The sequence below is a fragment of the Trichechus manatus genome, unplaced genomic scaffold, assembly GCF_000243295.1.
Source record: "Trichechus manatus latirostris isolate Lorelei unplaced genomic scaffold, TriManLat1.0 scaffold00157, whole genome shotgun sequence".
Taxonomy (NCBI): domain Eukaryota; kingdom Metazoa; phylum Chordata; class Mammalia; order Sirenia; family Trichechidae; genus Trichechus; species Trichechus manatus.
The window spans coordinates 1,657,231-1,683,817 of record NW_004444093.1 but is presented as its reverse complement, the minus strand read 5'-3'; the positions used below and the strand labels follow the sequence as shown (position 1 = coordinate 1,683,817).

General features: G+C 45.7%; 1 pseudogene; it reads right to left on the bottom strand.

The window, feature by feature from the left end:
- Positions 1–16,200: 16,200 nt before the first annotated feature.
- LOC101347284 (immunoglobulin lambda-1 light chain-like) overlaps positions 16,201–26,587 on the bottom strand; it is a 35,169-nt pseudogene continuing 24,782 nt past the window's right edge.

The following is a 26,587-nucleotide window of genomic DNA, read 5'->3' as shown; positions in this document are numbered from 1 at the left end:
CGGAAACCTCATATTATCAAGTAAAGCAGTGCCAGGAGCAGAGCGCCTGCTTTGCACCTGAGGTTCCTGTGCAGAGATACTCCCAGACCAAGGGAAGAGTTGATGACACGGATCTTCCTCCTGAGATGACAGAGAAAGCATTTCCCTGGAGCTGATACTCTGAATTTGGACTTGTGCCTACTAGATTGTGAGAAAATAAATTTCTCTGTGTTAAAGCCATTCACTTGTGGTATTTCTGTTACAGCAGCACTAGATGACTAGGACAGGGACCAAGGGACATCTTGAGAGAAGGATGCTGTCTCAGACCAAGAGGGCCTAGGATTCCACAGAAAGGGCTCAGACTGCACACTGGAGGCCACAAGGACAAAAGACTGTTTTTCTCTAGGATGGTTAGAGGAGGGCAAATTCCACACAATAGCAGGAAACTCAGTGGGGTGCAGGAGGTGGCAGGCCTGGGTTCCTGCTGTGGAGCCCATTCTCCTCTTCTGGATTGTCCTCTGGGGATTTCAAGGCTGACAATGAATTCTCCTGACAATGACCTTCTCCTCCCCTAGATGGCTTATCTATGAGGTCAAAAGATTCTGTTTACTTTTAGAATGGTCCAATTGAAGATGAAAAGTATACAAATAAATGTGAGCAGAGCATGCTTTCTGATGGACAATGAGGATGTTTACTGAGAGTTTATTGGGTTCAGGAAGAAGGACTCAGGGTGACTAGGAGGACAAGGGGAGATCCCTACCCAGGATCCAGCTCCTCTCGGCCCCCCTGGGTGGAGAAACTCAGGATGCTAAGCACACTGCAGGGGCCATCTTCTTCTTGATGGTGCTCCCCTTGTGGGTGACCTAGCAGGTTGTAGCTATTATGAGATCTCCACTCGTCAGGCGTCAGGGTCAGGTAGCTGCTGGCTGCATACTTGTTGCTCTGTTTGGAGGACTAGGTGGTCTCCATGCCCTGGGTGATGGTTGTGCCATCTTCTTTTTTTTTTTTCCTGAAAAAAAGTTTTTAAATTGTACTTTAGACGAAGGTTGACAGAGCAAACTAGTTTCTTATTAAACAATTAATACACGTATTGATTTGTGACATTGGTTACCAAACCCCACAACATGTCCACGCTCTCTCCTTCTCGACCTTGGGTTTCCCATTACCAGCTTTCCTGTACCCTCCTGCCTTATGGTACTTGCCCCTGGGCTGGTGTGCTCATTTAGTCTCGTTTTGTTTTATGGGCCTGTCTAATCTTTGGCTGTAGGGTGAACCTCAGGAGTGACTACATTACTGAGCTATAAGGGTGTCCGGGGGCCACACTCTCAGGGTTTCTTCAGTCTTTGTCAGACAAGTAAATCTGGTCCCTTTTTTTATGTGTGTGAGTTAGAATTTTGTTCTACATTTTTCTACATCTCTGTTCAGCACCCTCTGTTGTGATCCCTGTCAGAGCAGTCAGCGGTGGGAGCTGGGCACCATCTATTTGTGCTAGACTCAGTCTGGTGGAGGCTGTGGTACTTGTGGTCCATTAGTCTATTGGACTAACCTTTCCCTTGTATTTTTGGTTTTCTTCATTCTCCCTTGCTCCAGACAGGGTAAGACCAGTGGAATATGTTAGATGGCCACTCAGCAGCTTTTAGGACCCCAGATGGTACTCACCAAAGTAGAATGTAGAATATTTTCTTTATAAACTATGTTATGCCAATTGAGCTTGATTTTCCCCGAGACCATGGTCCCCACAGCCCTCAGCCTAGTGATTTGGTCCTGCAGGGAGTTTGTTTTAATGTTGTCATCTTTTACATATGGACATCTGTTTCCCTATTTTCAGTGTTTTAGCTTTGATTTACTTTTGTGACTTCCCTATCTGGGTTGATATCTGGTTGCTCTGTCCTGTGTTCTAGTCTTGGGTTGTTATCTGATGTTACTGATTTTCTAACCGGAGGACTTCCTTTAATTTTTTCTTGTAATTTTGGTTTGGTTTTTGCAAATTCCCTAAACTTCTGTTTATCTGGAAATGCCCTAATTTCACCATCATATTTGAGAGACAGTCTTGCTGGATATAGATGGCTGGCAGTTTTTTTCCTTCAAGGCTTTATATATGTCATCTCATTGCCATCTTGCCTGCATGGTTTCTGCTGAGTAGTCTGAGCTTATTCTTATTGACTCCCCTTTGTAGATGACTTTTCGTTTATCCCTAGCCGCTCTTAGAATTCTCTCTTTATCTTTGGTTTTGGCAAATTTGATTATAATATGTCTTGGTGACTTTCTTTTGGGATCTACCTTATGTGGGGTTCGATGAAAATCTTGGATAGATATCTCGTCATCCTTCAAGATATCAGGGAAGTTTTCTGCCAACAAATCTTCAACAATTTTTTCTGTATTTTCTGTTACCCCCCCTCTTCTGGTACTCCAGTCACTCGTAGGTTATTCCTCTTGATAGAGTCCCACATAATTCTTAGGGTTTCTTCATTTTTTAAAATCCTTTTATCTGATTTTTCCTCAAATAAGTTGATGTCAAGTACTTTATCTTCAGTCACACTAATTCTGACTTCCATTGCCTCAATTCTGCTCCTATGACTTTCTATTGAGTAGTCTAACTCTGAAATTTTATTGTTAACCTTCTGGATTTCTGATTGCTGTCCCTTTATGGATTCTTGCAGCCTGTTAAATTTGTCATTATGCTCTTCTCTAATCTTTTTAATTTCCTCTATTGCATGTTCTGCATTTTTTATAATTCCTTCCTAATTTCTTGAAGAGTTCTGTATATTAATCTTTTGCAGTCTGCCTCCAGTAATTGCAAGAAATTTTCTTCCTCTGGAAAATTTCTAGATTCTTTATTTTGGGAGCTTTCTGAAGCCATCATGGATTGCCTCTTTGTGTGATTTGATATTGACTGTTGTCTCCAAGACAATAAGTTATTATATTTATTTATTTTATGTTTGCTTACTGTGTCTTAGCTTCTTGTTTTGTTTTGATATGCCCAAATAGGCTGCTTGTATGAGCTAGTTTGATTATTGGCACCTTTAGAGCTCTACCGTCTTGTCACCTGGTGGTTAGATCTGTTACTAGGTATGTAAGCCCAGGAGTCTGCCCACTCCTCCTGTATGGATTCAGCTCAGGTGCCCAGGTAGATAGCCATCAAGTGCGTGGTGTAGGCTCTCACTTACAGTCCTAGACAGGCATGGGTGATTGGTGTAGGCACAGTCATCTGTCGGCAGCAGAGGGACCACTCTGAGCAAGGCAGGCAGCTGATGGCCGCCCCTGAGTGTCTAGAAGGAAGGCGTGTCCCTATTCCCTAGAGCAAGTAGGTGGGTGGGTTTTGCAGCTGGACTATGAGCACCTAAAGCTGTTGGCTGTAAAGACTGGGGGGCACCTCTTATTCATGGGCCCCTTTTACAGGTTGCTAGGTGGCCTGTGTGGAACAACCAGTCCTCAGGCCCCTGATGTGTGTAAGTGAAGACCTTGCTTAATGGACAGAGCAGTGTCAAACGTCAAGAACCTGCCACTTCACAGCTGAAACAGTTGAAGTTAGAGTTCCAGTGTATACCCTGTTGTACTGTGGTAATGAGGACCTATGCAGCTGAGATGGGTCCACACAAGTATATGCAGGGGGAAAGGCACTCAAAGGCTGTGCAGCCCTTATACCTGTGCCTAGGCAAAGGGCTGTGCTTACCCTGGGTTCCTGGCTTAGGGGAGCCGGCAGTTTATTTTTTTCCCTGTTTGTTAATTTGTTCACTCTCCAAGGCAGGGAGAATGGCTCTGGGCGTGTGACGGATCCTACTTCTGGCCCTGGGGACTCAGCAATTGCTGAAGCCGGTCTGGGACCCAGTGCAGAGCACGGAGCAGGGAGGTAAATGCGAGAGAAGTTTTTCCCTAAGGGGGGTGTTTTTGATCCGCGGTAAGCTGTACACAAGTACTTATCTTTTGTGGAGGGCTGCTTCTCACTGGTTCTGGGTGGCCGTGTAGAATCTCTGGTGCTGGGTCTCTCCCCGTGTGGAAAACGTGCCTTCCAAGCATGGCTGCTTGCCTGCCTCACCGCTCACCCCCGAGCTGATCAGGCCTGACATGCTCAGCCTCTCACAGGGTCAGGTCTGGCAACTCCTTGTTGCTTCCGAACCTCTCTCCCTCCCCCTGCCACTCAGTCAGGTTCTTCAATTCTGCCTTTTATGTTCAGGGCTCCCAGATTGCCATATATAATCGAATCACTTGTTTTTTCGGGTCTTTGTTGTAAGAGGGTCCACCTGAAGCATCTGACTACTCTGCCATCTTGGCCCCACCTCCCCTCAGGGAGTTTGGATGTGTCTATGGAGCTTCCATGACCTTGCCTTGGACAAGTTGTGCTGGCTTCTCCCGTATGGTGTACTGTATTACCTTTCACCGAAGTTACCGCTTATCTATAGTCTATTTAGTGTTTTTCCCTCCACACCCCTCCCCCCCATAACCATCAAAGATTGTTTCTTTTTGTGTGTAAATCTTTTCATGAGTTTTTATAGTAGTGGTCTCATACAATATTTGTCTTTTTGTGATCAACTTATTTCACTCAGCATAATGCCCTCCAGATTCATCCACGTTGTGAGATGCTTTGCAGATTCGTCATTGTTCTTTATCATTCCACAGTATTCCATTGTGTGTATGTACCATAGTCTGTTTATCCATTCATCTGTTGATGGGCACCTAGGCTGTTTCCATCTTTTTGCTATTGTGAACAATGCTGCAACGAACATGGTGTGCATATGTCTATTTGTGTGACGGCTATTATTTCTCTAGCATATATTCCTAGGAGTGGGAATGCTGAATCATATGGTATTTCTATTTCTACCACTTTAAGGAAGTGTCATATTGTTTTCTAAAATGATTGTACCATTTTGCATTCCCACCAGCAGTTTATAAGAGTTCCAATCTCCCTGAAGCCTCTGCAACATTTGTTATTTTCTGTTTTTTTTTTTTGATTAGTGCCAGTAATGTCGGGGTGAGATGGTATCTCATTATGGTTTTGATTTGCATTTCTCTAACATGACATTTCCTCTCGTTAGCCGCTTGAATGTCTTCTTTGGTGAGGTGTCTTTTCATATCCTTTGCCCAGTTTTTAATTGGATAATTTGTCTTCTTGTTGTAAAAGTTTTGGATTTTCCTGTAGATTTTAAGATTAGACCTTTGTTGGATTTGTCATATCCAATTTTTTCCCCCAGTTCTGTAGGTTCTCTTTTTACGCTTTTAGTGAAGTCTTCTGATGAGCTTAAGTGTTTAATTTTTGGAAGATTCCAGTTATCTAGCTTATCTTCTAGAGTTTGTGTGTTGTTAGTTATGGTTTTTATCCTGTTAATGCTTGTATTAGGGACTCTAGCTTTGATCCTATTTTTTCTTCTAAGATCATTATAGTTTTTTGTTTCATATGTAGGTCTTTGACCCATTTTGAATTAGTTTTTGTATATGGTGGGAGGTATGGGTCCTTTTCATTTTTCTGCAGATGGACATCCAATTTTGCCATCACAGTTTGTTAAAAGGACTGTCTTTTCCTCTTTTGATGGACTTTGGGCATTTGTTGAAGATCTGGTGACCATAGGTGGATAGATTTATACCTGGGTTCTCATTTCTGTTCCATTGGTCAATGTGTCTGTCATTGTACCAGTACTAGGCTGTTTTGACTACCGTAGCTGTATAGTAGGTTCTGAGGTCAGGTAGTGCAAGTCCTCTTAGTTTATTCTTTTTCTTCAGTAGTGCTTTACTTATCTGGGCCTCTTTCTTTTCCATATAAAGTGAATGATAAGTTTTTCCATCTCTTTAAAGAATGCTGTTGGTATTTGGATTGGGATTATATTGCATTTGTAGATTTTTTTGGGTAGAATTGACATTTTCAGAATGTTAAGTCTACTTATCCATGATCATGGTATGTTTTTCTATTTATGCAGGTCTCTTTTGGTTTCTGTGCTAGTGTTTTGTAGTTTTCTTTGTATAGGTCTTTTACATCCCTGGTTAAATTTATTCCTAAGTATTTTATTTTTCTAGGGACTGTTATAAATGGTATTGTTTTCCTGGTATCCTTTTCGTAGTTCTCTTTATTGGTGTGTTGAAATTCAAATGATATTTGTATGTTTATCTTGTATCCTGTTACCCTGCTGAATCTTTCCCTTAGTTCCAGTAGTTTTCTTGTGGAGTCTTTTGGGTTTTCTGTGTATGGTATCATATCATCCACAAATAGGGACAGTTTAACTACTTCCTTATCAATTTGAATGCTGTTTATTTCCTTTTCTTGCCTTGTTGCTGAAGCTAGGACTTCCAGCACAATGTTAAATAGGAGTGGTGATAAAGGGCATCTTGTCTTGTTCCTTTTCTCAAGGGGAATATTTTCAGCCTCTCTTCATTAAGAATGATGTTGGCTGTTGGTTTTGTAGAGATGCTGTCTATTATGTTTAGGAATTTCCCTTGTATACCTATTTTATTGAGAGTTTGTATCAGAAATGGGGGTTAGACTTTGTTGAATGTTTTTTTTTGCATCAATTGAGATGATCATGTGATTTTTTTAGTTTTATTTATGTGGTGGATTACCTTGATTGATTTTGTAATGTTGAACAATTCTTGCTACTTGGTATGAATGCCACTTGGTTGTGGTGCATTATTTTTTTTGATATGATGCTGAATTCTATTGGCTAGAATTTTGTTGAGAATTTTTGCATCTATATGAGATATCTCTCAGCTATATATATAGGGAGATATTGGTCTGTGATTTTCTTTTTTGTGATATCTTTGCATAGTTTTGGTATCAGGGTTATGCTGGCTTCATAGAATGAGTTCGGAAGTATCCCTTCCTTTTCTATGTCCTGAAATTTTGTGGGTAATACTGGTGCAAGCTCTTCTCTGAACGTTTGGTAGAGTTTTCCATTGAAGTCATCTGGGCCAGGGCTGTTGTTTCTTGTTGGGTGTGCCATCTACCTTCTGGTCGCTGTCCCTGGCACCCAGGTAGAAGTCATTCATGAGACACACCAGTGTGGCCTTCTTTGCTTGAAGCCCCTCAGAGGATAGTGGGAACAGAGTGACTGAGGGCTTGGCCTTGGACTGATCTGCAGGGGTGAGGGAAGGCAAGGAGATCAGAGGCCCAGCATCCACAGTGGGAGGACCCTGATCTTAGTTTGTGACTGGGGTACAGGCTCCCCGGACCCAGTTGCGGAGAAAGGTCCAAGAACTACTTCCATGATGAGCCTCAGGGTACACGTCAGGGTGGAGGTGGGTCTGGGGTGTTGCTCAGATAACTCCCATCTCACCTGGAGACCCTGAGCCTGGACACAGTCCCATCACCTTCCTGAAATCCATCTTTCCCTCCCCCTCCTGAAGTCTGACCCTGATGCCTGCCCTGCCTCCTTCTGACATCCTGACAGGGTCTGTCTGGGTGTCTGTCTGTCCCCGAGTGGGTGATATGAGCTCTTTGTCGCTCTTGTAGGTTCCACTCTGGGGACGTTTCTGATCTAATACAGGTTCTCAGAGGGCTCTGGGTCGTGTGCCCTAAAGGGTCTGTTTTCAATAAATCTGTTATGCTGAAGGTTCTTTATAAGGTAAGGGGTTTGCTAATCTGAGTAAGTCTGTCTGCCTGGAGCCTCCCTTATTCTGCAGAGTCAGTTTTAGGCGTCCCCTCTGATAACTTGGTCATATCTGTGGTTTCATGCCATGAAATCTGTTGTCTATATCCTCAAAGACTCAAGTGTTTGAGTGAGTGTCTTCTGCAGAGACCAAGTGTTCTCCAGCCCCCTCAGACCCTGTTTTCCATGACTCTCCTCTGGTCCTGGGGTCCAGAGCCTTCTTCCCTGTCCTCCCTCCTGCCTGGATCCCTACATTCTGGGAGGCTCATAGCTTTGTGCAGAGTAGCCCCACAATAGTCATGGTACTCTCTAGCTCCTGCCATGTCCCTGGGCCCTGTACGCTGAGTCCTCAGTACAGGAAACCAGCCTGATTCTCTGACCTGTGGTTCCCAGCCTTGGCACTGAGCATTCCCAGTCCCTCTAGTCTCACAGGTGGTCAACCTTTCATTGGCCCCTTGATCCCTCTTCCCGTTGCGACCAGGACCCCAAGTGACCCCTATAGACAAAGAAAGAACAAGAGGAGCCCAGATGGGGGAGAACAGCACAGAACAATTCTTAGGACCCAGCATGCACCAGAGAGAGAACAATGAGATCAAGAGTCACCCATCCACCCCCTGCTTGTGGATCAGAGACCAAGGACTGATGGTGATCAGCTGGAGGCACAAAGAGAGGTCTGCAAAGAGAGGGGAAGAGGCCAGGGTTTGCTGAGATTAGCCTCTGGGCAAATCTCTGACCCCAGGCAGAGACAAAACACAGAAATAGAGCGAAAAAAGCAGAAAATTGCCCAAAAGGCTGGGGAATCAAGGAAACAGGGTGGAAGAAAAAATTCATCTAGGATGGCCAGCTGGGTCCCTCCACCAAACACCTAACACTGTGACACAGGTTTGTACAAAAGCCCTCCCTGTGATGTCCCCACCACAACCCCCCAGGACCACCTGCAGCTGTGATGGGGAAACCTGGACCCCCACTCCAGGCTGTCATCTGCTCAGCAGTGAAGGCACATGCCCACCCAGTAGAGAGGGGGCAGGTGACTCTCTGTGCATAGCGAGGCTCCTGAAGGAACTTGGGGTTGTAGATTTGGTTTTCCCATCCACCACTGCCTGTGAATAGGAAGAGTGTGTGTTTATCACACTAAGCAGTGAAATTCCATGGGAGGAAAGAGGATGCTTCTTTTTTTTTTTTTTATTGTACTTTAGGTGAAGGTTTACAGAACAAATAGTTTCTCATTACACAGTCAGTACGCATATTGTTGTATGGCATTGCTTAACAAACCCACCACATGTCAACATTCTCCCTTTTCGATCTTGGAGGAACTTGTTTCTATTTTGGTGAAAATATACATAGCCAAAGATAGACCATTTCAAAAATTTCTACATGTACAATTTAATGACATTGATTACGTTCTTCCAGTTGTGCTGCTAGTCTCACTATCCTTTTCCAAATTATTCTATCATCATTATCTTCAACTCACTGCCCCCTAGGCTTCCCATCAAAACTTTTGAGTTGCTGTTGTCAATTTGGTTTCACATAGATAATTCTTTTTTTTTTTTTGTACTTTAGATGAAGGTTTACAGAACAGAATAGCTACTCATTAAACAGTTAGTAAACATATTGCCCTATGACAATGGTTAATAACCCCACGGCATGTGAACACCATCCTTTCTCAACTTTGTGTTCCCTATCACCAGCTTTCCTGTCCCCTCCTGCCCTCTAGTCCTTGTCCCTGGACTACTGTGCCTCATTAGTCCTGTTATGTTTTATGGGGCTGTCCAATCCCCGGCTGAACAGTGAACCTCGGGAGTGACTTCATTACTGAGCTAAAAGGATGTTCTAGGACCATACTTTCAGGGTTTCTCCAGTCTCTGTCAGGCCAGTAAAACTGGTCTTTTTTTTTGTGTCACAATTTTGTTCTACACCCTTTTCCAGCTCTGTCCAGGACCCTCTGTTGTGATCCCGGTCAGAGCAGTCAGTGGTGGTAGCCGGGCACCATCTAGTTGTACTGGACTCAGTCTGGTGGAGGCCTTGGTAGCCGTGGTCCATCAGTCCTTTGGAAAAATTTTTTCCTTGCATTCTCTTCTCTTCATTCTCCCTTGCTCCTGAAGGAGTGAGACCAGTGGAGTATCTTAGATGGCTGCTCACAGACTTTTAAGACCCCAGACTCTGCTCACCAAGGTAGAATGCAGAACATTGTCTTTATAAACTCTTATGCCAACTGTGTTATTCTCCGAGATCATGGTCCCCACAACCCTCAGCCCAGCAATTCAGTCCAAGAGGATGCTTCTTCTATATCAATGTGACAAAAGTAACCCTTGATGAGACATGGGGTGAGGGCAGAGGGTATCTGGAGGAGTTCTGCAATCCCCCCAGGAATGAGAATTTGCCTTGGGGTCACTGGCCTTGGAAAACATCCAACAATCCCAACTATGACTCCAGGCATCTCAGCCCCATCTCTCTGGGTGTGTCTTCTGTTTTGGGTGGACCTGGTCAGTGGTTTCAGTAGGAAATGCCAGCCTCATTCCTCCAGAGAGACCTGGAAATATCTCCTGTGTACACTCAGGCTAAAATATGGTCTCATTTTGGGGTAGGTTTGGTAAAGTCTGTTTGAAGAAGACATGTGAGCTAGCATCCCCATTGTGGTCTCCAAATACCATCTCCACTATGTGGAATCATGGCGTTAAGGGTAAACAGCTGATCAGACCTGAAGCAGACAAGGTAGAAGGTAAGTCTGGAAAGTGTGGTCATCCTAGAAAGCAGGGACCCATGGAGGTCCTCTGGGATCTTGGAAGGTCTCTGGTGGACCCAGGAGCTGCCTGAAGAGATGGAACATTCACATCATGAATAAAATATAACCTAAGGCAAATAGGTCAATGGAACAGAATAGAAAGCCAAGAAGTGGACCCACACAAATATAGTCAACTGACCTGTGACAAAGAAGTAAGGGAAATCAATGGAGAAAGGATAGTTCCTTTGACAAATGTGCTGAAAAACTGGACATCCACATGCAAAAAATGAATCTAGACACAAACCTTACACAAAAGTGAAGTATAATGAATCACTGACTTACATGTTAAATGAAATACTATACAACATCTAGAAGATAACATAGGAGAAAGTCTAGGTGACAGTGAGCTGGGTGATGAGTTTAAGATAGAACAGCAAAAGCAAGATCCATTGAAGAAAAAAATTGATAAGCTGGACTTCATTGAAATGAAAAACTTCTGCTCTGGGAAAACTACTGTTCACAGAATGAGAAGACAAGCCTCAGACTAGGAGAAAATCTTTGCAAAACACATATCTGATAAAGGCCTTGTATCTAAGTATACAAAGAACTCTTAAAACTAAAAAACAAACAAACAAAAAAAAAAACAAATTACAAAATGGGCAAAATGTCTGAACAGACACCTTACCAAAGAAAATATACATATAACAATAATCATATGAAAAGATGCTCAACATCATATCCCATTGTTGTTATTAGATGTGGTGTAATTGATTCTCAAGGAGCTCTGGTGGCCCAGTGACTCAAGTGATTGACTGCTAACTGAAAGGTCAGCAGTTCAAAACCACCAGCAGCTCCATGGGAGAAAGATGTGACAGTCTGCTTCCATAGAGATTTACAGCCCTGGAAACTCTATGGGGTTGCTGAGTGGGAATGGACTCGATGGCAGTGGGTTTGGTTTGGTAGTAGATTCCGAGTCATAGCAACCCCATGTGACAGAGTAGAACTGCCCCTAGGGTTTTCTTGGCTATAATCTTTATGGAAGCAGATCACCAAGTCTTTCTCCCACAGAGCTGCTGGGTGAGTTCGAACTGCTAACCTTTCAGTGAGCATCCAAGTGTCTAACCTTTGTGCCACCAGGGATCCTTCCATATGTCATTAGGGAATTACAAATTAAAACAACAATGAGACACTGCTAACGAACTACCATCGAGTTGATTCTGACTTATAGCAACCTCATAGGACAGAGCAGAACTGCCCCATAAGATTTCCAAGGCTGTAATCTTTATGGAAGCAGACTGCCACATCTTTCTTCTGCAGAGTTAGTGGTTAGTGGCAGAGCACTTTAACTGCTGTGTTTCAAAGGGATAAAATCCAAAACTCTGACAACATCAAATGCTGGCTAGTATGTGGAGCAATAGGAACTCTTGTTCTTTGCTGGTGGCAGTGCAAAATGGTATAGCCATTTTGGAAGACAGTTTGGCAGGTTTTTACAAAGCTCATCATAGGCTTTCCATATGATCCAGGAATCGCTCTGCTAGGTATTACCCAAATGAATTGAAAACTTATGTTCACACAAAAACCGGCACGTGAATGTTTATAGCAGATTTATCTAAAATTGCCCAAAATTGGAAGCAACCAAGACATCCTTTAATAAGTGAAAGGATAGACAAGCTGTAGTACATCCATAAAATGGAGTATTACTCAGTGATATCAAGAATTGAGCTGGCAAGCTATTGGAAGACATTCTATTAGGTGCCATCAAGATGATTTCAACTCCATGTGACAGAGTAGAACTGCCCTTATAGGTTTTTCTAGTGTGTAATTTTTAAGGAAACCAGTGGATGTAGGGTGATGTGAGCTCTCTGACTGTCCTGTGGGGTCCACTCTGGGAACATTTCTGACCTAACACTGGTTCTTGGGGGGTTCTAGGCTGTGTACCTGCAGGATCTGTTTTCCCAAAATCTGTCTCTCCTAAAAGGTATCTTATAAGGGAATGTGTTTCCTGATCAGAAACAGTCTGTCTGCCTGGGGTCTCCCTTATTCTGTAGAATCAGTTTTAGGGCTTCCCTCTGACTACTTGGTCGTATCAGTAGTTGGATTCCATGGGATCTGTTGTCTGTGCCCTTAGGGACTTGTTCGTCAGAAGTAGTGTTCCTGCAGAGTCCCAGGGTCCAACTTCCCCCTCACACCCTGTCCCCGATGACCATCCGCTGTTCTGGAGTCTAGAGCCTTCTCTTCTGTCCTCCCTCCTGCCTGGTTCCCTGAGTCCCAGGTGGCTCAGGACTTCATGCAGGGCAGCCCCACAATGGCAGGGGAACCCTCCAGCTGCTGCCATATACAGTGGCCCTGGACCCAGAGTGCTATCTTCCAGAGAAACCCAGTCCTGATCTTTGGCCTGTGGTCAGTCGACTTGGTCCCTCCGCCGAACACTGGACACTGTGACACAGGCTCGTTCAAAAACTCTGCCTGTGATGCCCCAGCTCCAGACCCCACCCCCAGCTCACCTGCAGCTGTGATGGGGAAACCTTGGCTCCTACCCCAGGCTGGTATCTGCTCAGCAGTGAAGCCACATGCCCACCTGCCCACCCAGCAGAGATGGGGCAGGTGCTGGGAAGTGGGGATCTTGGAGGAAGTTAGTGTCTTGAATCTGTTTTTCTCACTGACTGTGGCCCGGAAATAGGGATGAGTTCTTGGGGGATATTTATCACACTAGGGAATGAAATTACATGGAATGGAGCAGGGTGTCTATAATGAGTTGACAAAACTCTAACCCTTGATGAGACATGGGGTGAGGGCAGAGGGTATCCACAGGAATGCCCCAATCTCCTCAGAGATGGGCAGGTTGTCTTGGAGTACACTGCCCATAAGAAGCATCCAACAAGCCCTACTGACTCTGGTGGCTCAGCTTAATCTCTCCAGGTGTGTCCCCTGTTTGCGGGTGGCCTGGCCATGTTCCCAGTGGGAAATGCCACACTCATTCCTTCAGGGAGACCTGGAAATATCCCCTGTCACCGTACAAGCTATAATATGGTTTCATTTTGGGGTGGGTCTGGTAATGTCTTGACTGAAGGAGAGACGATAGCTAGCACCCTGATTGTGCTCTTTAAACATCACCTACCTTACATGGACTTTGGACACTGAGGGTAAATTGTTGATTCTGGGCCTGAAGCAGACAAGGTCCAAGACAAGCCTAGAATATCTTGTCACCCTAGAGAGCAGGAAATCATTGAGTTCTTCTTGGGACTCAGGACATGTGGATAGGCCAGTCTCCAGATATGTGACATTCACGTCATCAATAAAATATAATCTCAGCCAAGTCGGTCAATGGGAAAGAATAAAGAGTCCAGAAATAGACCCACACAAATACAGTCAATTGTTCTTTGACCAAAGAGTAGGTGAATTCAATGGAGAAAGGTTAGTCTTTTCAATAAATGGTGCTAGTACAACTGGACATCTACATGCAAAAAATGAATCTTGACACAGATCTTACACTTTCACAAAAAAGAGCTCAAAATGGATCACCGATTGAAATGTTAAATGAAATACTGTATACGTTCTATAGGGTCACTGAGTGTCGGAACTGACTCGACAGCAATGAGTTTGGTTTTTTATTAATATACATTCTAGAAGGTGATGGTGCATTTGTTGAGGAGTTTGTGATACAACACCAAAATCATGATCCATAAAAGAAAATACTGATAAGCTGTACTTTACTGAAATTCAAAACTTCTGCTCTACAAAAGAGACTGCTAAGTGAATGCAAAAACAAGGCACAGACTAGGATAAAATCTTTGCATAACACATATCTGAGAAAGGACTTGTATCCAAGATATAAAAGAACTTTAAATAATAAGTACACAAATGACCCAATTAAAAAAGGAGCAAAAGATCAGAGCAGACATCTCACCAAAGAAGACATACAGACAGCAAATAGGCATATGAAAAGATGCTCAAGAATTCATTAGTGAATTGCAAATCAAAACAACGAGATACGACTGCACAACTATTACTATGGCTAAAATCCATAACACTGACAGCATCAAATGCTGGCTAAGATGTGTAGCAACAGGAGCTCTCACTCATTGCTGATGGGAATGCAAAAAAGCCACTTGGAAGACAGTCTGACAATTTCTTACAAAGCTAAATGTAGATTTACTATATGATTCAGCAGTTGTGCTCCTAGATATTTACCCAAATGAATTGAAAACTTATGTTCACACAAAAACGGGCACATGAATGTTTATAGCAAATTTATCCTGAATTGCCAAGAATTGGAAGCAAGCAAGAAGTCCTTCCGCAGAGGAATGTATAAACAGGCTGTATTACATCCATACAATGGATTATCACTCAGTGATAAAAAGAATTGAGTTGTCAAGCCACGAAAAGACACCGAGAAACATTAAATGCATATTGGTAAGTGAAAGAAACCAGTCTGAAAGAGGTACACACTATGATTCCAAGTGTATGACATTCTGACAAAGGCAAAACTCTAGAGATAGTAACAAAGTTGAGTGATTCAGGCGGAGGAGGAAGGGATGAATAGGTGGATCAAAGGGCATTTTAAGAAAAGTGAAACTATTCTGTATGATAATACAGTGGTGGACACGTGGCATTATGCATTTGTCAAAACCTATAGGAATGTACAATACAGACGGTGAACCCTGATGTAAACTGTGGGCTTTGGTTACTAATAATGTATCAATATATGATCATCAGCAGTAACAAACGGACCACACTAACGCAAGCTAGCTGTTAAAGGTGATGTATGGGAACTCTCTGTTCTTTCTGTGCAGTTCTGTAAACCTAAAAACTGCTCTAAAAAATAAAGTTTATTAAAAAAGAAAAAGCCCTGTATAATCCCAGTGGGGTGGGGGCTGGGGGCCGGGGATCACCACGGTGGCAGCCTGACAGTGCTGTAGCCCTGACACCACACTCCCCCCTGCCCTGATCCCATCTGACCTGACCCTAACTCTAATCCTGAATTTCACTCTCACATTCCCTCCTGGGGAAAATCATCACAAGCCCATTATGTGCCTGGGACAATGTACTTTCTCACCCCAATTTCTCCAATGTCCCCTCCCCAAACTGTGTGACAATCAACAACCTACATCCATAAACCTGCCCCTAACTCTATACCCAAACCTAACGATACACATTGAGAATTCATGATGGAGATCCCCAGCCCCCTGCTGAGCTGAGTTGACCCCCACATACATCAGAACTAAACAGAGAACATGTGTGTGCCTTAGCCTTATCCTCATTTTCCCCCTAATATTGTCTCTGGACACTGTTGTCTGGCAGAGCATTAGAGGGGCTTCTTATGGTGGGGAGAGGGTCAATATGATATGGGAAGGTGGGTTACATAATATTAAACTATTTCTCTATTGCAGGACTTGTGTCTCTACTATACATTCTGAGACTTTAAGAGACGGGTGTGTATGTGAAATTCTCCAAATATTTCCAGTGCTCCCAGGTGATGGGAAAACCATGGACTATTCCTAGGTAAATGCTGTCCATCTGGGTCCCTTGATGAAACCAGGAAATTGAACCTCATCTCGTGCTCAGACCCTGGTTTCAGCTCAAGGGGTTTCTTCCTCCCTTTGCCTGTCTCCAGCCCTCTCCAGAGGACTGGAACCCTTCTCATTTCTCCCTGATGTGATACTCAGGGTCTGCCCCTTCCAGCTGTCCCCTCTCTCAGTCCCTCTTCTTTCTGGGTGGACAAGGACAGAGTTCCAGGGTGGCACTGGTGGGGACAATTCTGGCTGTGGTCAAGGTTCCTCTGGCAAAAGGAGCTTTCTTCACTTCCCTGCATGTTTGGGGGGGATTATGGGAGATGGGGCTTCCACACAGGAACTGCCCTGCCCCTGGAGTGGAGACCTTCCCCAGAGATGCAACCAGACGCAGATGCACATTGGACACATCCAATGATAAATGTCAGATCTTTATTGAGAAGTGGACATGGGAGGGTGTGGGGTCCACCCACGTCTGAGCTGATGCCAGGGGGGCTCAGGGACACAGTGGGGAGTTGGGGAATGTCTGGATGGGGGAACCTGTACCCAGGGTCCAGCTCCTCTAGGTCCTCCTGGATAGGGAAGCTTAGGAACCTACGCACACTCTGCAGGGGCCACCTTCTTCTCCACGGTGCTCCCCTCATGTGTGACCTGGCAGCTGTAGCTCTTATGAGACCTCCACTGGGCAGGCTTCAGGGTCAGGTAACTGCTGGCTGCATACTTGTTGTTGCTCTGTTTGGAGGGCTTGGTGGTCTCTATGCCCTGGGAGATGGTTGTGCCATCTTCTTTCCAGGTCACAGTCACGGCATCCGGGTAGAAGTCATTCATGAGACACACCAGTGTGGCCTTGTTGGCTTGGAGCTCCTCAGACGACGGTGGGAACAGAGTGACTGAGGGTGAGGCCTTGGGCTGACCTGGTGGAAAGAGGCAGTGGTGTGAGGCGCAGGGACAATTCGGATCTTTCAGGAGCATACTCCACTGTCCCCACGTCGCAGCTCTGGGATGCTCACAGTGGAACTGTGTTTATCCTTCCTCTCCCTCTTTCCACTCAGGCACCCCGGAGAGCAGGTACCCAGCCCCTCCTAGAAGCGCTTTCCAAGTCAGCGTCTCCCAGTGACCTGCAGTCCCTCCTCTCTGATGGTCTCAGTTTCCTGTGTGACCAGGACAGCTATACCTCCATCTTTGGAGTCTGAATTTGGAATGTGGCACCCTCCTGTGCCCTCAGCCCCAGCCCCAGTTCGAGATGTCACAGAGACCAACACAGCTTCCTTGAAAACCAGATGCCTCCTTGCTGCATTCTTGGGGCACCCTCTTTCTTGCTCTGTGAACCAGGGCTCCCCCCAACCCAGGCTGGTGGGACATACCCATGGTGTGTATAGAAACCCCAATTCTCTACCTGGCACTTGGCGGGGGCGCTTCTCTCACCCTCAGGGGCAAAGCTTTTTCCCAGCCAGTTGGTTCACTCAACTGTGCTGGGGAGCGAGGCGGGCTCCTCTGGGCTTTGCCCATCTCCTCCTCTCCCCACTCTCCTGACTGCAGGACTCTTCAACTGGGATGGGTTCTTGGGGCGATTCACCCACAAACTATGGGGCATAACTGCCCAACACCCACTTCAGAAGCCCCTGACCACCTCTGATTTACCTGACAGCCAGAAATTCACTGAACCCCCCTAATTCACTCCATGGCAGGGGGCAAACCCACTGGACAGGGGAGACAGCTGGCATGAGTCTAAAGGGCTCTGGGCCAGATAGGTCTCTGCCCAGGGGGACATGGGAGTCTTGGCTCCAGCCCTGCTCCCTTCTGACCACTGCACTGAGAGGGATGGCATCTGGTCAACTCACCCAGTCTCACCTTGTCTCTGTGGTCCCTGTCTCCACGGTCTAGCCATGGCCCCAGAAAGCTTTGACCTAGAAGGAGCCTGACTCCCTCCTCACTCTCCATTTGTCTTCCCTCAGTCTGACCTCCTGCATCCTGCAGCTGGGGTCACAGCCCCAGCCTTGTCCTTGGGCCTCCTGTGCAGCCCTCCTGGACCTGGTGGGCATCCAGCCCTCAGCCTAGACCCAGGGGCTGGGGACTGTCTCTAAAGCCATCCAGTGCCCTGGTCAGACCAGCCTCTGGCACCCTTGTGGGGTCTGCTCTGGAAGTGGGGCAGGAGCGCCCATTCCTGAGGCCAAGCTCCACAGCCCAGGCTCCAGGGCTAACAGGCTGGCCCTGGCCGTTAGATTCTGAAGGAGTTGCTCCTGCTGTCCGGGTCTCTCCTGCTGGGAACCCCAAGACCAACCCACCTCTCTTAGGCTCACGGAGAAAGGTAAAGGGATGGGCCCTCAGGCTGGGGAGGGCAGGGGACAAGAAGTCCCCAAGAGAGAAAACAGACTTTCTGGAGACAGGAGGGGCAGGAGGGGTTGGGAAGTGTTGTGAGAGCCACTTACCTAGGACAGTAAGCTGTGTCCCACTGCCGAAAACATACCACGGTGACTCAGGCTCGTACCAAAACTGGTGGGGCCAGCACCTGGGGCCTGTCCCCTGGGGGCCCGGCCAGAGCAGGAACCTGTTGGGCATGACAGACCCAGGCCACAGGAGGGGGGGTTGGGGAATGCAGGCAGGTGGCCAGCCACAGAGGTGAGGGCAAGCCCCTGCCCAACCCCCTGCCCATCCATGGCCTTGTCCCCTTGCCCAACTCCTTTTCTGAGGCAGGCACCAAGTCTGCCCCAGTCACCACTGAATCCTTTTCTGTAGGATGCAACACTATGGTCGGCTGCTCATTCCAGAGACTCTTTTCTCCTTGGTGTATGAGACCCTGCAATCTCCTTCTCCCTTGCCTTCCCTTTCTCCCACCCCATGTTGACCTCCAGACTACCACCCTGGGTTCTGCTATCCTGTACTCTTTCTGTAGTCCCTGCATCTGACCTATACCGCACACTCCAACAAGTGCCCAAGACATCTTCAGTCCCTACTTACAGCCTTGACCTCTCTGTTTGGCTCCAAATTCACATATTTCTGCTTGAATGTCCTACAGATACCTCAAACCCAACAGGCCCAAACTAAACATTTCCCTGCAAACTTGCTCCCCTCTCATGTCTTCACTTCAGCAGATGTCTCTCCACTTCTAGAGTCAGCCTAGAATGCTTCATCCTCCTCGAGTCACCCTCCCCTAGACATTCTACCATAGCATAAGAAGACCATTAAAATAATTAGAAAAACACTGCGATTACATTCTAAGAGTTTATGACTGCAAGAATCTTCACTGTTGCCAATCTGATTTATCTCCCAATATAGTTAATGGGCTTAAACATAGCAAGGATCATGAAGATGATGCAGGACTGAGCAATGTTTGTTTCTGTTGTACATAAGATCACCAAGAGTTGGAACTGACTTGCCAGCAACTAACAACAACAGCGGCAGCAGCAGCAAGAACATTGAAAGTGGTGGTTTGATGGTAGATCTTCCATGCAGGAGATCCAGGTTTGATTCCCAGCCAATGCACCTCATGTGCAGCCAACATCCTTCTGTCAGTGGAGGCTTGCTTGTTGCTATGATGTTAAATAGGTTTCAGCAGGGCTTTCAGACTAAGGCAGACTAGGAAGAAAGGCCTGGCAATCTACTTCCAAAAATTGGCCAATGAAAACTCTGTGGATCACAATCATCTGATCTCGTTGTGTATGGGGTCACCATGAGTTAGGGTTCAACTTGATGGCAGCTAAAAACAACATAAAAACCAAAACCAAACCTATTGCCGTCAAGTCAGTTCTGACTCCTAGCAACCCTGTAGCACAGAGTAGAACTGCCCCATAGGGTTTCCAATGAGTGCCTGGTGGATTCAAACTGCTGACCTTTTGCTTCACAGCGATAGCTCTTAACCACTAGGCCACCAGAGTTTCCAAATGTCAGCCCACTGTGCTGGCCAGGAATCGAACCCAGGTCAACCGCTTGGAAGGCAACTATCCTCACCACTATACCACCAATGCCACATAGTTTATTTAAATTGGAAGAAAACCTATCGAGTCGAGGCCAGTGCTTTCCTCCTTAGCAGCAGGGCCATTTGGCTATGGCTGTGTTTATGATATACACATAGGGTTTTTGAAATAAAATTTAATATTATAGTAATATAAATTCAACAATTATTTCTGATTTAAAGGAAGTAAATATTCAGGCTTTTAGTAAGTTATTAATTGAAGGAAACTTCCTTTAAAAAGAGCATCTCCCAGAAACTTACAGTAACCTCTACACCTACAGGTAAAACATTAAAGAGTCATAAACAAGGCAAGGGTGCCCACTCTCACTTTTATTTATCCAACATATTCTGGATATTCTAGCTGATGAAATCAGATGAAGTTAAAAAAAAAAAGAGGTATAAGTATTAGAAAAAAAGAGAGAAAACTGTTCTTTGCAGATGATGTGATAGTCTTTTAAAAAATTCCCGAGAGTGAGCTGAAGAAATATCAAAACTAAAACAAGAACTCAATAAAGTGACTGGACACAAGAGCAACATATGAAAGTCAACAGGTTTCCCTTCTACACTGGAAGTAACCATTTGGAATATGAAATTGGGGAAAAATTCACAACTGCCATAAGGTTATGTTAAAAACCTTAGGAATAAACTTAATAGTTAAAAATGTTCCAGATTTACAAGAATAAAATATAAAACAACCTGACTAATATGAGTGAGTGGAGAGGTGTACTATGTTCCTGGATGGAAATGCTGAACATCGTAAAGATGTCAGTTCTTCTCAAATTAATCTATATATTTCATGAAATTACACACACAACACCAAAAGAATGATTTTTGAAAATCAGTGAAGTAAACTGAAGTCCAGCAGTAAGAATAATGGCCAAGAATAGACATGAATATTTTGAAAAAGGGTAATAATGATGGGTCTTTCCTTAGCAGATGTCAAAACATGCTGTGAAGCTAAAGTAATTAAAACGATGTGGAACTGACACAGGAATAGATCAATGGAACCACAGAGAGGGTACGATGAATCAATAATTTGGTGTTTGAAAAAAGTTGCATTTATATTCAACAAATACATGCCCATTGGCTTGTCATTTGGAAAATAAAGTAAGATTCTTACCTGCATAAAAGTAAACTCTAGGTGGATTAAAAAAAAATCAGAAAAACAAAAGGACCAGACTAAAATATAGAAAACTGATTTTATAATATTGACATAAAGCATGCCATGAATCACAGAAACCATAAAGAAAACATTAAACCAATCTGACACATATAAATTAAAAACAACTTTACGGCAAAAGATTCCATAAACCGGAGCCATAAAACAAACTAGGGAAAAATATTTACAACGTATATACTAGGCAAGGAGTTAATATCCAAAATATATCAAGAATTTGTATAAATCTATTAGAAAATACAAGCATCTGAATGGAAAAAGTGGGCAAAATTATGATCAGTCAATTCACAGAAGCAACAGAATTAGTCAATAAAAATATGAAAGGAAAATAAGTTTCACCAATGATCAAATTCTAAACAATGAAACAACAAACATTCTATTTTTTACTCATCAGATGGGCAAAATAAAAACAGATCAACAAAATCACATGATTGGCAAGGATGTAGGGGAAAAGACACTATTATTCATTGTAATGAGTGTAGATTGGAACAGCCTTTTGAGAAAGTAATTGGACACTACCTATGAAAATTTTAAAAGCACTTTCCCTCTGACCCAACAATTCTGCTTTTAGGCATCTCTCCTATGGCAATGCATACGTACACCTTATACACATACACCATACGCAAGGGTCTTCATTGCAGCATCACTTGTAAATAGTATTTTTAAATGGAAACAACCTAAATGTCCGTTAGCAAGGAAATGGTTAAACTAATTCTGATTCATTCAAACTTTGAACTTTTATAAAGCTATTATGAGAATGTGATAGATCCGTACGACTGACATAGAAAATGTTGATAACATTATTTACAAAGCTAGTTGCAGGAGAATACGTAAAGTATGAATCCATTTTTGAAAAACGGTATGCCAACACTAACTATACATTGTGTGTACGTTTAGGGGCACACACACATAGGAAAAGGGCTGGAAGTGTAGAGACAACCTGCCAACAGTCACCACCTCTGGGGGAGATGTGAGGTTATGGTAAATGGAAACATGCACTTTTTACTTTATATACTTCCTGCTTAACTTTTTCGTTTAACAGCCAGCACGTGTTACTCTTATATTAAGAATTACTTTTTTATTGTGGTAAAATAGATGTAACAAAACTTGCCATTTTAACCATTTTTAAGTGTAAAATTCAGTGACATCAATCATAGTCACCATGTTGTGCAACCATTGCCACTATCTATTTCCAAAATTAAAAATTATTGTAGAAGTAAAAAATGAAATATGCTGTCTTGTGGACATTTTGAAAAATACAGAAAATTAAAGCAAAAGTTAAAATCAGGTGGAATCTTACTAGCTAGAGACACATCGTTCAATATTTTCTGTATTTTGTGACAGGCTTTGGAACATACTTCTAAAACAAATCTGGAAGCGTCTGTGTATCCAATGTTGTATCCTTTTTAAAAATAGATTTTCCAATATTATTAGAGATGCTTCAGAAACATAAGTTTGAAGATTTGTGTAAGACTCCTTAGATGGACCATATTGTATTTTATCACACACTTTCTGCAGATATTTAGGTTATTTCCAGTTTTTTCACATCATAAATAATGTTTGATTCCCCCCCCATAAATCCTAGAAGTGGAATTACATAATTTAAATTTGTAAACATATTATGAATCAATGCATCTAGCTAAGATAGTTGTACATTTTAAACTCCTGTGGATAATCCAAGTCCTTTCCTTCACTTCAAATCTACCTACCAATTTCATAGGAGCTCTTGGTACCAGATTGCCTGTGTACCTGCCCTCCTCCTCAGCCCTGGCGCAGGCTTTGCTCCAGGCCTATTACCTGGAAGGCAGCAGCTGCCTCTCTGTCTCCGGCTCTCGCTTGGGCACATCTAACCCGGGCTCAGCAGGGTCCAGAGATATCTTTCAAGACAGAAAGACGACTCCGACATTCTCCAGCTTAAATCCCTCTGGCAATACTGAATATACAGATGCTTCCAAATTTGTTTTAAAAGCATATTTCAAAGCCTCTCAGAAAATATTGAATGTTGTGTCTCTGGCTGGTGGGATTCCACCTGGTTTAAATTTTTGCTTTATAATACAGTTTTCTGTATTTTTCAAAACGTCCACAAGAAAACACTGTGGACCCCAGGATAAAGGCCTGGTTGCAGGACCCTCTGCGGCCCGCCCAACCTCCTCCTGCTTCCCCTGCCAGCTTCCAGACCCCGCGCGGCACCTCACTCTGCTTCACTCAGGAATCCTGGAGAGCCCCATCACTAGTCAGCGTCCTCATCTGATAGTCCTAGCTGGGCGTCTCGTCCACAGAGCTGAGTGCCTCCACCCCCCGCAAACAAAAAACAAAAACAACCCATTGCGGCTGAGTCGATTCCAACTCATAGTGACCCTATAGGACAAAGTAGAACTGCCTCATAGGGTTTCCAAGGAGCGGCTGGTGAATTGGAACTGCCAACCTTTTGGTTAGCAGCTGAGCTCTTAACCGCTACGCCATGTGTCTGTCTCTGCGGCTGCACAGTGGCCGCTTGGTTCGGTTCAGCCCTGTCGGAGTCCCCTGGCCTGGCCCAGAAGAGACACACGTGGATGAGCCGAGAACCTGCGCCCTGGGAGGACGCTGGGCAGCCCTGCTCTTTTCCTGGCGCACGGCAACCCCCGGCCCCCCTTCTCTGGGACCTTTCTGTTAAAACACCAAACACCCTGGTGGGGTCACAGCGTTCTCCTCCGGTCCTGGAACTACATCCGCGAGCTGTGTGACCTGGGGCAGGTGGCCTCACCTCTCTGGGTCTCTAGGAGGCAGCGGAACCGGCCTTGCGGGGCAGGGTAGGAGGCTCCGCCTGTAGAATGACGAGCGCCCGCCAGGGACGCAGCTGTTATGTCACTGATTGTCATCCTAGGGTCCCTATGCGCCACACAGAGGAGGGGTTTGCTCTGGGCCCACAGCTCTTGAGGAGTGACGCGACCTCCCCCAGGCAGTCTTCTTCAGGGCGGCGCCTGTCCCTGGAGCGCTCGACTCGGGGGGGGCGAGTCCCAGGAGACTGCCTTGGCTCAGTGTCCGGGCCCAGGGATCCCAAGGAAGGACCCGCAGTGTCGGCGGAGCCGGCGGCCTGGTGCCAGGAGGCGGCCCTGCCCGTGAGGGCGTGAGGCGTGGAGGCTTCTGCCGAGAGTGGGGCCTGGCACCTTGGGCGGTGGCAGGCCCGCCTTGGATGTCCGGCCTGCCTCCCGCCTCTGCCTCCCGGAACAGGGCCAGCCAGGGCTAGGAGAGCGAGGCACTAACTGGGCACACAATGTAAGCGGGCACCAAACCCCAGCAATCAAGCTAAATGATATTTTAATGCAATATTTTAAAATCAAACATTAATGTAAAAATATTAACGATGAACAAAATACTAACCTTTGAAACAAAGACAGGGTCTGCCCGGCCCCTTCTCCCAGATGACCCTTCCTTTCCATCCCTCTCTGGCTAGGTAGCTTCCCCTTCCCCCCAATCCCTTCGCCAGTCTCCTCCCCCCGCAGCCCGTCATCCCTTCCCAGCAGGGCTGACCCCTCTGTCACCCTTTTCCCGGCTCAGCTGCTTCCCCAGGTCATCCCTTCCCAGCTAGGCAACTCCCTCCGGTCACCCTTTCCCGGTTCGGCCGCCCCACTCTATAACCCCTTTCTGGCTCGACCTCAGGGGCCCCCACCCCCACGATACTCCGGTCCCTTACCTGCCCCACAGGCTCCGCAGGCGGGACCGGCTGCCCCCCGCCGGGGCTCTAGGGCCCGGGGCGCTGCTCCGCGGGGTTGCCGTCAGGGGCCATAGACCTAGGGGGCTCAAGGCCAACAGCAGCAGCAGAAGCAGCCAGCGCCGCCCGCGGTCCCCCGGGTCCGGCCCGGGCCTCATCCGCCCTTGGGGTCAGAGGTCCCTGGGGCTTCTGGAGGAGGGCTGGCGATGTCCCGTGCGCCCCAGCCTGCGTGGCCCGTCCTCGGCTTGGTTGGCTCTGGTCTCTGCTCCCAGCGACCTCCGAGGCCCATGGCCGTAACCCTGAGGTCTCTCCCAGAGGGGCATCTGCCAAGTGCTCGCTGTAGTGGGAATCCAGGGCTCAACTGCCTTCCTGCGGCCCCCACACCCTAGGGACTGCTCCGGGGCCCTGGGGGCACACCTGCTCAAGCCTTAGATCCCCAAGGGCGCCCCGGCTCTTAGGAGCATCGCTCCAGGTCCCTGGAGGGTCAGTGGAGAACAGCCAAACGCCCAGTGGAACAGGGGGCACCAAGAGCCTGAGTTTAGTGAAGTGAGGCTTAGCTGGGGGGCTTCTGTTCTGACCAGCACCCCAGGTGGCCCCCCACACTCCACATTCCTAGCTGGTTTGCCAAGCCTGCTGTTTCCCCTCTGGTCCTCTTCTCAGCTTCTCTGCCAGGCAAGGGCTACTCAGGGAGTGATTCTCACCCTTCATCCAATTAGCCCTGGTGAGATCATGAACTTTGGATTGAACTGGCCCTCTCTGGATCTCAATTTCCTTATCGGTAAAATGGGCAGATGGTTCTTCTGTGGCAGGGAGATAATGAGGACTAATTGAGATGACAGTTTCTACTGCTGTTCAGTTGGGCCTGATTCATGACCACCCCACTCACAATGGAATTGTAATCCATAGGGTTTTCATTGGCTGGTTTTCAGAAGTAGATCACCATACCTTTCTTCCTAGTCCGTCTTAGTGTGTAAGCTCCCCTGAAACCTGTTCAGCATCATGGTAACATGTCAATCTCCATTGACGGATGGGTGGTTGTTGCACATGAGGTGTATTGGCTGGGAATTGAACCCTGGTCTCCTGCAGAGAAGACAAGAATTCTACCACTGAACCACCACTGTCTCCAAGCAACATGCATAGTGGGCTCCCTTTCTGCCCTCCTAATGCTTTAGGCTCCAGAACCTTGGAGTGTCTTTGGGTCTGGTGTCCCTGTTTTGCAGGCAGGAAAACGGAGAAGATGAATGCAGGGCCCAAGGTTGTTTGGAGATTGCAGTGCAGGATAAGTAGGATCTAGGAGCAATCACACTCCTGAAGTGTTAGCCCTCTGTGCACTGGAAGGTTGTGCTTGGTTCCAGTGAATTCTACCTGTGTTAGATTTTGTCCCTTGTACGTGGTGGTGGTGGAGGGGAGGGCTGAGCAAATGGTTGGGCTGAGGTCAGTTTTGAAGCCCAGGAAAAAGGACATAATGATCACAGTGATGCTGTTTATCTAGTGCCGACAGACTGAATGCCAGCTGACCATTCTATAAACCTTTACCTCTGTGAGCTAAGATGATCTCCCGTTTGAAGGTGATTTTATACTTTATATTCGTTTTTTACATTTTTTTATTGTCCTTTAGATGAAGGTTTACAGAACAAATAGCTTCTCATTAAACAGTTAGTACACATACTGTTTTATGACAATGGTTAACAACCCCATGACATGTCAACGCTGTCCCTTCTCAACCTTGGGTTCCCTATTACCAGCTTTGCTGTCCCCTCCTGCCTTCTAGTCCTTGTCCCTGGAGTGTTGTGCCCCATTATATGATCATGTGATTCTTTTCTTTCCTTTTATTTATGTGGTGGATTAGGTTGATTGATTTGCTAATGTTGAACCACCCTTGCATACCTAGTATGAATCCTACTTGGTCATGCTGTATTATTTTTTTGATATGATGCTGAATTCTATTGGCTAGAATTTTGTTGAGAATTTTTGCATCTATATTC